Source organism: Erythranthe guttata, chromosome 7, assembly GCF_056151865.1.
Source record: "Erythranthe guttata isolate IM_541 chromosome 7, IM_541, whole genome shotgun sequence".
NCBI lineage: Eukaryota > Viridiplantae > Streptophyta > Magnoliopsida > Lamiales > Phrymaceae > Erythranthe > Erythranthe guttata.
Genome location: NC_142539.1, coordinates 12393877 through 12408153, shown reverse-complemented (window position 1 = coordinate 12408153; position 14277 = coordinate 12393877). Strand labels below are relative to the sequence as shown.

Below are 14277 nucleotides of genomic sequence, written 5' to 3'. Positions count from 1 at the left end.
GCACCGATTCTTGAGCCGGTACCCGAGCTTTCGGATGATGAAGGAGATGGTGATGCTCATGCGCAAGGTGGAGTTGGCAAGCAACCCGGCGATGGTCCCGACGCTTAAAAAACAGGTGTTTTCTATCCTTAAACTTCGGGCGAATCACATTGAGGGCAATGTGAATTTTAAGTTTGGGGGTGGTTGATTACTTGTTTTCATTTATGTGCGCTTTATTTGTGTTTTATTGTTTTTATTTTGCATGCGTTAGTTTTTGTTTTAGTTGCCGTTTTATTATTTTCGTTTTTATAAAAAAAAAAAAAAAAAAAAAAAAAAAAATTGATGCATCGATGAATTACGATGATGGGAGATGGTCAATGTTTGATGATGAAATTGCTTGTTTTATGTTGAAAAGGAGTAGATATTTGTTTAGCTTTCGATTCAACGGAACGTAGAAATGAATTATTGCTAGGAATCACACTTTGTGCATTGCTTTGGTTGAATGTTTTGCATTTTAAATTTGGAATTTATTTGTGCTCAATAATGCTTTGTTCGGTTTTAAATCTCACCTTAGGACATTTATGATACGAAGTGTTGAGAGTAAGTGATTTGGGATATGATTTGGGCCGTCTTTGAACCGTTTGAGCCTTTCAAGCCTACCCTTTATCAAATTATCCTTAGAACCTTGATTTGAGCCTCGGAGAAAAGGTGTTCTTTCTTTTAGCCATTGTGTAGAAGGTAGAAAAGTGGAGATTTCTGAATAATCATCCCTTGGAGGTCGGTCGAAAAAATGCTTATAAGATCTTTCTTCTTCTTCGGAAAAAAAAAAAAAAAAAAAAAAAAAAAAAAAAAAATAATAATAAGAAGAAGAAAGAATTCGAGATAGATTGTAAGGGAGAAATAAGGACTAGTTGTTGAATTGTGTTGAAAACTCGAGTCATTGCCTCAAGGCAAAAGTGTGACGTGTGAATTTTGGAGAATCGAGTTTCTTAAAGTCCCTAGAGGTGAATTCATTGTTTCAAACGCCTATCTTTCAAATTTTGGCGAAATCACCTCAATTCAAGAAAATTAGCCACACATTCCCATATTACCTACATCGGACCAAAGAGCCTAACAATTGAAAGCCACAAAGCCCCAATGATCCCAATAACTTATTGTTCAATATTAGTTGAGTAAAATAATTTGGTGAGTATTTGGAGTCAAATATATGCATGTAAGTATAAATTCTTTCTATCTTTAACTTGCAAATATTGGATACTTGAAGCAATTGTATGATTTGTGGTTTTTGGTAATAGTGAGTGACTAAGTACCGTTGAATGTTAAGCTTGTGAATACCTATGAATTGTCATCATAATTGCAAGTTCTGAAAACGCGAGGTTGACCCATCGATCTATGTAATGAGATGTATGGTTTTGTTTTGTGCTATTAATTTGATTTTACTTGAGGACAAGCAAAAGTTCAAGTTTGGGGGTGTGTTAAGTGTATATTTATACACTTAATTATACCTTTTAATTAGAGCTTTTGGTGTGTTTTTACGATAATTGGTGCTTAATTTGGTTATTATTTGTATTTTAGGTGCAAATTGAAGAATTGACAACTTTTGGGGTGAAAACTGCAAATTCAGAGAAAAAGTGGGCCAAAAGTGAAAAAATCAGATTTCTGCAGAATTAAAGACCGCACGGCCGTGCGGATTTTAAAGCGTAATCTCACACGGCCGTCCGGGTGGACGTGATGGCGCAGTGAAGGGAACTCAATTATACAAGGAAACCCGCCCTATTAGACTTTTGCACCCTATTTAAAGGCCACAAGCACACAATTAAACCTATCTTTTGAATTTTTTACCTTTTTTTTTTATTTGGAGTTTTTATCGTTTCTACACGCAATCGAGGAGCAAGAGAACGAAGACGAAGACTTGACGAATCTTCATCCTAGTTTCCTTTTTCCTTTTCTTTTCTGATTTTTATGAATTTCCGTATTTTTATTATGCTTTTCGTTACGAACATGAGTAGCTAAGTTTTTATTCTAGGATTTTATTGGAACCCTATGTGGTGATTCGAACCTCTTTTTCGACTTTTATGCAAGTTTAATTCTTCGATTATTTCTTCTATCTTGATCTTATTTAGTGCATGAGCGTAGCTAACTTATGTTACTATTTGTTATTGTTAGAATTGATTGACAGATCGTTTTAATAATTAGAACAGGGATAGAAGAGCCTTCGAGTAGTTTTTCACCGAATGCGTGTGTTGATTGCATGTATTATCGTAGACATACAGATAATACCTTAGGTAGCCGTTTGCGAGACTTGTTATTTAATGCTTTATTTATACTAGGTTTGCATAGACATATAGTGAATCTGTTATGAATAATAGGTTTATAGCGCAGCGACAGCTGGTTATGAATAATTTCGTGTCTTGGGTTAATAATCGGGAATCGTAACTTGCATGATAGGAGATTAATTGGGTGAAGAATTATCGCATAGGGGGAAGATAAAATCCTAGATCCGTTTATTATTGATATTTTCTCGTGATTACTTGCTTTCTTAATTCGTTTAATTTATTTAGTTAATTAATTTGACAAACCTGCGTAGGCTGGATAAAAATCACAATTGTTAAGATTTGGTACTTAGGATTAAATAATTTGCGTATTCCCTGTGGGATCGACATCCGACTCTCACGAGTCTACTTTACTACTTGTTTGCGATACGTACACTTGCGTGTTGGTATTTAGCACCCAACAAGTTTTTGGCGCCGTTGCCGGGGAATACGGCTAAATTATTTATTTATCCTAATATTAAATTTGAACAATTTTTCTTACTTCAGCCAATTTTTTTTATTTTATTTAATTCTTTTTTTTTTTATTATTTATTTTGTTCTAGGTACTTTTTATGCGAAGAGGACACGACACGAGCCTGCTACCTCTTGATCCCGAAATTGAGCGAACGTTTAGGCAAGCCAGGAGAAATCAACGGTTAGCCCAAAACAATCCGGCAACGATGGAGGACGAGAATAATCGTGGAGAAGGTGACCAAAGGCGCCCACCGAATGTGGCGAGAGAAATCGTCAACGAGCAAGAGCAACGCCAGCTGATTAATCCACCGCCTCGTCAACGAGCACTGCACGAGTACACCGTCCCGACACTCAATGGGTTCCAATCAAGCATCCAGCAGCCCCCCATTGAAGCCAACAATTTCGAGATTCGAGCGGGACTCCTCACGATGCTCCAAAACAATGGTCTTTTCAGCGGATTGGCTCATGAAGATCCACATCTTCACTTGGTCAACTTCCTCGAGACGTGTGACTCGCACAAGATGAACGGAGTAACACCCGAAGCACTGCAACTCCGCCTGTTCAAGCACTCCCTACAAGGAGCAGCCCGAGAATGGTTGCAAACTCGCGCACCGCACTCCATCTCGTCGTGGGCCCAGCTAGCTCAACTTTTCATGAACACATACAACTCCCCAACAAAAACTGAGAGAATCCGGAGAGAAATTCAAAATTTCATACAAGAAGCCGGTGAAGCACTATTCGAGACGTGGGAGCGGTTCAAGCAGCTAGTAAGGAGGTGCCCAAATCACGGACTACAAGAGTGGCGCCAACTGCAAATATTTTACGATGGACTGCAAGACAACTCGAGGACAGTGCTCGACTCTGCAGCTGGAGGTATGTTCATGAGCTTGACCTATGACGAAGCATACGAGCTCTTGGAACGAATCGCCAGAAATAAATACATGCGAGCATCGGACCGGTCGAATAGCGGAGCAGTCAAGACGGGAGGAATTTTGGAGTTAGACGGAGTCACTGCAATCACGGCCCAATTGGAGAAGCTATCGAAGCAAGTAGCGGCTTTGCAGACGCAGCAAGTCCATGCAGTCCAAGCTCCCGATCAAGGCGTAGACGAAACGGAGTCGATAAATTATGTGCATGACGCCAACCGACAACAGAGAAACCCGTACTCCAACACGTATAATCTGGGATGGAAGGATCACCTTAATTTTGGGTGGGGAGGAAATCAGCAGGGACAAAGGCAAGCACCCCCTCAAGGCCAACCGCCTAATTATTCACGACCAGCACCCGGATTCCAAAATCAGCCGCAAGCACCACCTCAAGGCGGAGACCTCGCAAACATTTTGGCCCAATTTATGACGACCACCCAAGCTTCCATTCGAAATTTGGAGACACAGATGGGCCAATTTGCGACCCAATTGAACGCGAGGCCAGCCGGTACACTACCGTCCAATACGGAAGACCCTCGAAAGGGCACCAACGAGCAGTGCAAGGCCGTAAGTTTGAGGAATGGAAGACAATTAGAAGAAGTGACGAAGAAGGCAACAAGCAAGGATGGGGAGAAGCAACAAGAAAAAGAAGCGGAGATTCTGACAGATTCACCAGGTGAAAAAAGGGTCGTTGCCCCTAAGCCGACCCCTCAGGTACCTTATCCTCAACGCCAGATAAAGGCGAAAAATGAGTCGTATTACAAAAGTTTTCTTGAGCAATTGAATGAATTACATATTAATATTCCGTTTACTCGAGCACTTGAACTAATGCCTCATTGGGTGAAATTTTTGAAAGACATGGTATCAAAGAAACGAAAATTCGGTGAACATGAGATGATAGCGTTAACCGAACAATGCAGTGCCATTCTTACGCGCCCAATTCCACCAAAGCTTGGAGACCCGGGTAAGTTTACGATTCCAGTTGCTATCGGAGGTAAGTTCTTTGCAAAATCTCTCATAGATTTAGGTGCTAGTATTAATCTCATGCCTTTCTCGGTTTTTCAAAGTTTGGGATTAGGAGATATAAAATTGGTATCTGTGACGTTACAGTTAGCCGATAGATCACTCATATACCCAAAGGGAATAGTAGAGGATGTGTTGGTTAAAGTAGATAAATTCATTTTTCCTGCAGATTTTGTAGTTCTTGATATGGAAGAAGATAAAGAAATTCCCTTGATTTTGGGAAGACCTTTTTTGAGAACTGGTAGAACTATAATCGATGTGTATAACGGAATTTTATCTATGTCTTTGGGCGATGAAACGATTAAATTTGATGTTTTCCGTACAATGAAACACCCTCAAAAGGTTGATGAATGCTTTGCTTTTGATGTGTTAGATCAATTGAATTTTGATTTTGTTGAACCTTTAATTGCGGATCCGTTGGAAGCATCTTTGTGTGTAGGAACATCAGTTGAAGAAGAAGAAGTGACGGAACAATTATGTTGGTTGGATTCAGCAAAGCCGCTGTCAAGACCACGCTTTGAGAGTTTGGAGACGGAGATCCCGTTATCTGTCACTTTTAAGCCTTCAGTGATCGAACCTCCGAAACTTGAGCTTAAAGTTTTACCATCTCATTTAAAATATATGTATCTTGGAGCTCATGAGACCTTACCTGTTATTATTTCCTCATCGTTGACAGGTCTACAGGAAAAGAGACTTTTGGAGGTATTGCGAGAGCATAAGCTAGCACTTGGATGGACAATCGCCGACATCAAGGGTATAAGTCCAACTTTTTGCATGCACAAGATCATATTGGAGGAGAGCCATAAATCTTCGGTGGAACAACAGAGGCGATTGAACCCCATCATGAAGGAAGTTGTGAAGAAAGAAATCATCAAGTGGCTAGACGCAGGTATTATTTTTCCTATCTCCGATAGTGCGTGGGTTAGTCCGGTACAATGTGTACCCAAGAAGGGGGGAATGACTGTTATAAAAAACGAAAAAAATGAATTAATCCCTTCTAGGACAGTAACGGGTTGGCGAATTTGCATGGATTATAGAAAATTGAATAAAGCCACTCGAAAAGATCACTTCCCGTTGCCCTTTATTGATCAAATGCTTGATAGGCTAGCTTGTCAAGAATTTTATTGTTTTTTAGATGGGTATTCCGGTTACAACCAAATTGCCATAGCTCCCGAGGACCAAGACAAAACCACTTTTACTTGTCCTTTTGGTACCTTTGCTTTTAGACGTATGCCTTTTGGTTTGTGCAATGCTCCTGCTACTTTTCAACGTTGTATGATGGCAATTTTTACGGACATGGTTGAATGTGGTCTTGAAATTTTTATGGATGATTTTTCTGTCTTCGGTGATACGTATGACACTTGTCTCCAAATACTGGCTAAGGTTCTTCGCAGGTGTGAAGAAACAAACTTGGTGCTCAACTGGGAAAAGTGCCACTTTATGGTGCAAGAGGGGATTGTGCTAGGACACAAGGTGTCAAAGAAGGGGTTAGAAGTCGATCGAGCAAAAATCGAGACAATCGAGAAACTACCGCCACCAATTTCCGTAAAGGGAATTCGAAGTTTCTTGGGACATGCGGGATTCTACAGGCGGTTCATCAAAGATTTCTCCAAGGTAGCCAAACCATTGTGCAATTTGTTGGAGAAGGATATCAAATTCGATTTCAATGACGAATGCCTCAAAGCCTTCGACGACTTGAAAACAAGGTTAGTAACTGCCCCTATTATTGTTGTGCCCGATTGGAATGAACCTTTTGAGCTTATGTGTGATGCCAGCGATTTTGCGGTAGGTGCCGTGTTAGGTCAAAGAAAGAATAAAATTTTTCATTCAATTTACTATGCTAGTAAAACTCTCAACGATGCACAATTGAATTATACCACCACTGAAAAAGAGTTGCTAGCAGTTGTTTTTGCATTCGAAAAATTTAGATCATATCTTATAGGCACCAAAGTCATTGTCTTCACGGATCACTCGGCCTTAAAATATTTGATAGAAAAGAAAGAGGCAAAACCTAGACTTATTAGGTGGGTATTATTGTTGCAAGAGTTCGACTTGGAAATTCGTGACCGTAAGGGTAGCGAAAACCAAGTAGCCGATCACCTATCTAGGTTAGAAACGGAAGTCAAAGATCCAATTTGCATTAATGAAAATTTTCCGGATGAACAATTGCTTGCGATTAATAATCAAGAAGTACCATGGTATGCGGATTTTGTGAATTATTTAGTTAGCCATGTACTACCACCCGAGCTCACTTTTCATCAACGGAAAAAGTTTTTACACGATGTGAATTTCTACTTTTGGGAAGAACCCTTTCTGTTTAGACAATGCAGCGATTTAGTCATTCGAAGATGTGTACCGGAAAGCGAGCAAAGAGATATACTTTTCCACTGCCATGGCTCGGATTATGCAGGACATTATGGAGGAGAGCGCACGGCGAGAAAGGTGCTTCAATCAGGTTTCTTTTGGCCGACTTTGTTTAAAGATTGCTATAATTTTGTTTCAAGTTGTGACAGATGCCAGCGAGTTGGTAATATTTCAAGGAGGCACGAACTCCCATTAAATACAATGATCGAAGTAGAGCCCTTTGATGTATGGGGGATAGATTTTATGGGACCTTTTGTCCCATCATTCAATAACTTATACATCTTAGTGGCCGTCGATTATGTATCTAAATGGGTTGAGGCGGCCGCCTTTCCTACTAATGATTCTGCAGTGGTTTGTGCTTTCTTAAAAAGACAGATTTTCACTCGTTTTGGAACGCCACGAGCAATTATTAGTGATGGAGGCACTCACTTTTGCAATAAACAATTCGAAGCACTCTTGGCCAAGTATGGAGTAAAGCACAAGGTCGCATTGGCATACCACCCTCAGACGAACGGACAAGCCGAGGTAACGAATCGTGAAATCAAAAACATCCTCGAAAAGGTTGTGAGTCCTACCCGGAAAGATTGGTCGAGAAAATTGGATGATGCACTTTGGGCATATCGTACGGCTTACAAAACTCCACTTGGGATGACACCGTTTCGTTTGATTTATGGCAAGGCGTGTCATCTACCGGTTGAATTGGAGCATAATGCGTTTTGGGCAATTAAAAAGCTGAATTTCGATATTGAAGCGTGCAAGGAGAAACGAATGCTGCAACTCAACGAGCTCGACGAATTGCAATTGAATGCATATGAAAGCAATCGTGTATACAAGGAGAAAACCAAGCGTTGGCACGATAACAAGATATTGCATCGAGAATTTCAAAAGGGGCAATTGGTTCTCCTCTACAACTCCCGTCTAAAGTTGTTTCCGGGAAAACTCAAGTCAAGATGGTCCGGACCGTTTACTATACTTGACGTATTTCCGCATGGCGCAGTCGAAGTATTGGACCCCGAGACCGAAAAATCGTTCAAGGTCAATGGACAACGCCTCAAGCATTATCAAGGAGGGGAATTCAATCGCCAAGTGACTTCGGTCACGTTAGCTTGAACAAAGAAGCAGACAAAGTCCGGCTGAAGACTGTAAACTTAGCGCTTCTCGGGAGGCAACCCGAGCTTTCGTTTTTCTTATTTTTTGTTATTTTAAATTTTTAGTTTTTATTTTATTTCAGCTTAAAAAAAAAAAAAAAAAAAAAAAAAAAAAAGAGTTTCAGGGGCACTAATAAGAAGTTTTTATTTTTCAGGGCCTTAAAATGGAATTTTCGAAACTTGTCACACGGCCGTGCAGAAAAAGACCTGGAGTCTCGCACGGCCGTCCGAGAAACGGACCCAGCTACTGCCCAAATCCGGAGTTTGGCACGGCCGTGCGGATTGCTGCACAAAATCCCGCACGGCCGTCCGAGTTGAGGAGCCGCTACTGCCTGATTTCACCAAACGGTGCGGCCGTGCGGATTTCTTCACAAAATCCCGCACGGCCGTGCGAATAAGAAAAAACGGGCAGTTTAAAGAGGGGTTTTCACACCCAAATTTTCACAATTTGAAATCCTCCTTTCTCACACTTCGAACTCCCCCCCCCCCCCCCCCTATTTTTAAATTTTTCGATTTTCTTGACAAATTTCACCAGAAATTCACCAATTGCACACACATAATACGTAAACTTAGTTGTGTGTTGCTAATTTGTGCAGGGGGGTTCAAGAAAAGTGCAAATTTCTCCAAAAATCCATTCCAAAAAGAACGCCCACAAGGTGTTCGACGAATTGTCCGACTCAAGTTTGGGGGAAATTTTGCAAATCAATCCACTCCTAATCCCTTCCACACGCATTCTCAAGTTATGGGGAAACGAGGACGTGACGGGGAGGGCACTTCACAAGGCGAGGGCACTTCAAAGGGCAAGGGGAAGGGCAAGAAAACCGACCAAATTCCGACCCCCGACGACGACGCTTTTTGTGTCGAAGGCGCTAGTGCTCGTTTCGAGAAGCAAAAGGGGAAGAAACTAGTGACGGAGCGTGCCTACGAGATCACCCTTCCACAATTTGCCCCGTTACATCAAGAATTCCTACGATGAGGGTGGCAAGCACTATTGGAACCGGAGGGTTCGATCAACCTATCATTGGTCCGCGAGTTCTACGCCAACAACCATATCCACCTCACAGAGGAGCGGAACTTGAGCACGGTTCGAGGCAAGAGGGTCGAGTGGAGTGCCTACGCAATCAATTCTTTCTATCACCTCCGACACATGACACCATTCAATTGGGGGCAAATGCAACTTGCGGTCACACGAGATCAAATCGCCGAGGTGTTGTGCGATGGACCCCCCATTTGGTCCGAACTATCAACCGAAGAAAAGTACGAGTTAGAGTGGAAATGCATCAACCAAGTAGGCAAGGCGTGCCTTACGTTCATTTGTGCCAACCTCATTCCCACCCGCTCGTGGACTCGCGTGGACCCCGAACGGTGCGCTTTGGCATACTACATCCTCAAGGGCACCCCGATCAACATTGGCGTAATCATATCCGGCCGATTTTGGACTTCCATGGTCAACAACTCCAAGGGGTTTTATTTCCCTTGCCTCATTACCGGCTTATGCAAGAAGGCGAAGGTCCCAACCAAACCGACGGACATTTTCACATCAATTCGGAATCCGATGAATGACCTTGCGGCCCGGCAATACAAGGCACCCATCCAAGATGGCGAGCAACCCGTCGAGCACCAACCAATCGCTCTCCCGAGGGTCCAAGCACAAGTTCGGACCGGCGATTTCAAAGACGAATGGAGCGTGAGTTGGTGATCACAAGAAATCGGCTTGCCACGGTGGAACACAAGGTGAGCACGATCGAATCCCTCCAACGGTGGTCGGGGAAGATGCTCCAAGCCATTGTGCGACATTTGGCGTGCGGCAATCCCGAGTGCGCCGAGCCGGCTCCGTTGCCCGCACCGATTCTTGAGCCGGTACCCGAGCTTTCGGATGATGAAGGAGATGGTGATGCTCATGCGCAAGGTGGAGTTGGCGAGCAACCCGGCGATGGTCCCGACGCTTAAAAAACAGGTGTTTTCTATCCTTAAACTTCGGGCGAATCACATTGAGGGCAATGTGAATTTTAAGTTTGGGGGTGGTTGATTACTTGTTTTCATTTATGTGCGCTTTATTTGTGTTTTATTGTTTTTATTTTGCATGCGTTAGTTTTTGTTTTAGTTGCCGTTTTATTATTTTCGTTTTTATAAAAAAAAAAAAAAAAAAAAAAAAAAAAAAAAAAAAAATTGATGCATCGATGAATTACGATGATGGGAGATGGTCAATGTTTGATGATGAAATTGCTTGTTTTATGTTGAAAAGGAGTAGATATTTGTTTAGCTTTCGATTCAACGGAACGTAGAAATGAATTATTGCTAGGAATCACACTTTGTGCATTGCTTTGGTTGAATGTTTTGCATTTTAAATTTGGAATTTATTTGTGCTCAATAATGCTTTGTTCGGTTTTAAATCTCACCTTAGGACATTTATGATACGAAGTGTTGAGAGTAAGTGATTTGGGATATGATTTGGGCCGTCTTTGAACCGTTTGAGCCTTTCAAGCCTACCCTTTATCAAATTATCCTTAGAACCTTGATTTGAGCCTCGGAGAAAAGGTGTTCTTTCTTTTAGCCATTGTGTAGAAGGTAGAAAAGTGGAGATTTCTGAATAATCATCCCTTGGAGGTCGGTCGAAAAAATGCTTATAAGATCTTTCTTCTTCTTCGGAAAAAAAAAAAAAAAAAAAAAAAAAAAAAAAAAATAGAAGAAGAAGAATAGATTGTAAGGGAGAAATAAGGACTAGTTGTTGAATTGTGTTGAAAACTCGAGTCATTGCCTCAAGGCAAAAGTGTGACGTGTGAATTTTGGAGAATCGAGTTTCTTAAAGTCCCTAGAGGTGAATTCATTGTTTCAAACGCCTATCTTTCAAATTTTGGCGAAATCACCTCAATTCAAGAAAATTAGCCACACATTCCCATATTACCTACATCGGACCAAAGAGCCTAACAATTGAAAGCCACAAAGCCCCAATGATCCCAATAACTTATTGTTCAATATTAGTTGAGTAAAATAATTTGGTGAGTATTTGGAGTCAAATATATGCATGTAAGTATAAATTCTTTCTATCTTTAACTTGCAAATATTGGATACTTGAAGCAATTGTATGATTTGTGGTTTTTGGTAATAGTGAGTGACTAAGTACCGTTGAATGTTAAGCTTGTGAATACCTATGAATTGTCATCATAATTGCAAGTTCTGAAAACGCGAGGTTGACCCATCGATCTATGTAATGAGATGTATGGTTTTGTTTTGTGCTATTAATTTGATTTTACTTGAGGACAAGCAAAAGTTCAAGTTTGGGGGTGTGTTAAGTGTATATTTATACACTTAATTATACCTTTTAATTAGAGCTTTTGGTGTGTTTTTACGATAATTGGTGCTTAATTTGGTTATTATTTGTATTTTAGGTGCAAATTGAAGAATTGACAACTTTTGGGGTGAAAACTGCAAATTCAGAGAAAAAGTGGGCCAAAAGTGAAAAAATCAGATTTCTGCAGAATTAAAGACCGCACGGCCGTGCGGATTTTAAAGCGTAATCTCACACGGCCGTCTGGGTGGACGTGATGGCGCAGTGAAGGGAACTCAATTATACAAGGAAACCCGCCCTATTAGACTTTTGCACCCTATTTAAAGGCCACAAGCACACAATTAAACCTATCTTTTGAATCTTTTACCTTTTTTTTTATTTGGAGTTTTTATCGTTTCTACACGCAATCGAGGAGCAAGAGAACGAAGACGAAGACTTGACGAATCTTCATCCTAGTTTCCTTTTTCCTTTTCTTTTCTGATTTTTATGAATTTCCGTATTTTTATTATGCTTTTCGTTACGAACATGAGTAGCTAAGTTTTTATTCTAGGATTTTATTGGAACCCTATGTGGTGATTCGAACCTCTTTTTCGACTTTTATGCAAGTTTAATTCTTCGATTATTTCTTCTATCTTGATCTTATTTAGTGCATGAGCGTAGCTAACTTATGTTACTATTTGTTATTGTTAGAATTGATTGACAGATCGTTTTAATAATTAGAACAGGGATAGAAGAGCCTTCGAGTAGTTTTTCACCGAATGCGTGTGTTGATTGCATGTATTATCGTAGACATACAGATAATACCTTAGGTAGCCGTTTGCGAGACTTGTTATTTAATGCTTTATTTATACTAGGTTTGCATAGACATATAGTGAATCTGTTATGAATAATAGGTTTATAGCGCAGCGACAGCTGGTTATGAATAATTTCGTGTCTTGGGTTAATAATCGGGAATCGTAACTTGCATGATAGGAGATTAATTGGGTGAAGAATTATCGCATAGGGGGAAGATAAAATCCTAGATCCGTTTATTATTGATATTTTCTCGTGATTACTTGCTTTCTTAATTCGTTTAATTTATTTAGTTAATTAATTTGACAAACCTGCGTAGGCTGGATAAAAATCACAATTGTTAAGATTTGGTACTTAGGATTAAATAATTTGCGTATTCCCTGTGGGATCGACATCCGACTCTCACGAGTCTACTTTACTACTTGTTTGCGATACGTACACTTGCGTGTTGGTATTTAGCACCCAACAACGTGTTTTTAACTTTCTAGAAATTCCAAAATTCATAAGATGTCAAACATGTGTCATCGAGTATCGTACACGAAACCTTTCTGAAACGCAAAAATATTATAGAGTTGAAGTTTCCGCGCCACATAGACCGTGATTGAAGGTCGGTATTTGTGTGATTTGAAGATTTCAAACTTCTCTAAACTTGGGAGACATTTGCACCATTTTATTTATTTTTTATTTTTTTAATACTACAATTATATTTTGTAGTATTAAACTTACCGTGCTAGGATTAAACTTTCATGTGACAACTAAAGACTTGTAGTTTTATAGCAATTTATTTTCCCATTTCATTGTCATTGATTGAGCATTGGATTCTCTAACGTGTTAGGATTAAACTTTCATGCCAAGACTTGTAGTTTTAAAATGGTTTAATTTCCACTCTTCTTATACAATAATTATATTCTTGCTTTCACTTGCATTTAATTAATTAACACAAAAACTCTAATGTCAAATAACTTAATATTGTATTATATTTAAATTTGGGAAAATTATAATTTGCATCCCTCAAATTTGCATTGATTTCACATTTGGTCCCCTATGTTCACAAACAAGACATTTGGTCCCTCATGTTTTAAATAATTTAACGCTATTGGTCATTTTCGTCACTTTACCGTTAGTCTGTCAGCTAACTCAATGATGGGCACAAGTTTGATTCCGTTAGTTTTAACGGAAAATTGACAGAAATGACTAAAAGTGTTGAATTTTTGAAACATGACGAGGGACCAAATGTATTTTTTTGTGAACCTGAGGGATCAAATGTGAAATCGGTGCTAATTAATGTGGAGGACGAAGACTGTATATTTCCTATTTAAATTTTAATCCTCAAACTTTATTCTTCACATAAACTAAAGGGTTAATAGCATTTCGCCACCTGGACTTTGCCCGTTTTTGCACTTTACCACCTTAACTAAAAAAAGTTGCAAGCGCCCACCCAAACTCGATTTTTTGACGCACATAACCACCTAAGGGGAATATTCCGGCGAATATTCTCATTTTTCAACGCACGCGCGATGCACAAGCGAAAGTACAAGGGCTTTTTCGTCTTTTTACTTGAAAATATTATAAGGGGTGAAATTGAAAGTACCAGGGACTCAATTGAACTTAATTTGAAACTTTCACAAATTCGAAATTAATTACTCTTCGGCCTTCTTCAGCCCACCGCCGTCCGCCGCCCGCCGCCTCTTATTCGCCGTCTGCCGCCTCTAATTCGCCGGTTGCCTGCCTCGCGACCCTTTATCGTCTGCTAACTCTGCTTCGCAGCCCTCCGCCGCCTCTGCTTCGCGGCCCACCGCAAATAGAGGACATAAACCTCCCATTCACCGGATGAGAAAAACTCTGCACCATCCATATCGCCGTCGATTGGCGGTGATGCCTAGCCTCACATAATCCGGCGGTGATTCTTTCCAAATTCACTAATTGAATGTGAGGGGATTTGTACTCTTAAATCTGCCGCCAGCAGATTT

The 14277-nt window shown here is 40.3% G+C and overlaps 1 protein-coding gene across 1 annotated transcript in view; it reads left to right on the top strand.

Annotated features, from left to right (window-relative positions):
* The window catches only part of LOC105954016 (uncharacterized), an 85877-nt gene that overhangs the window by 30743 nt on the left and 40857 nt on the right, over positions 1 to 14277 (top strand). The window lies entirely within an intron of this gene.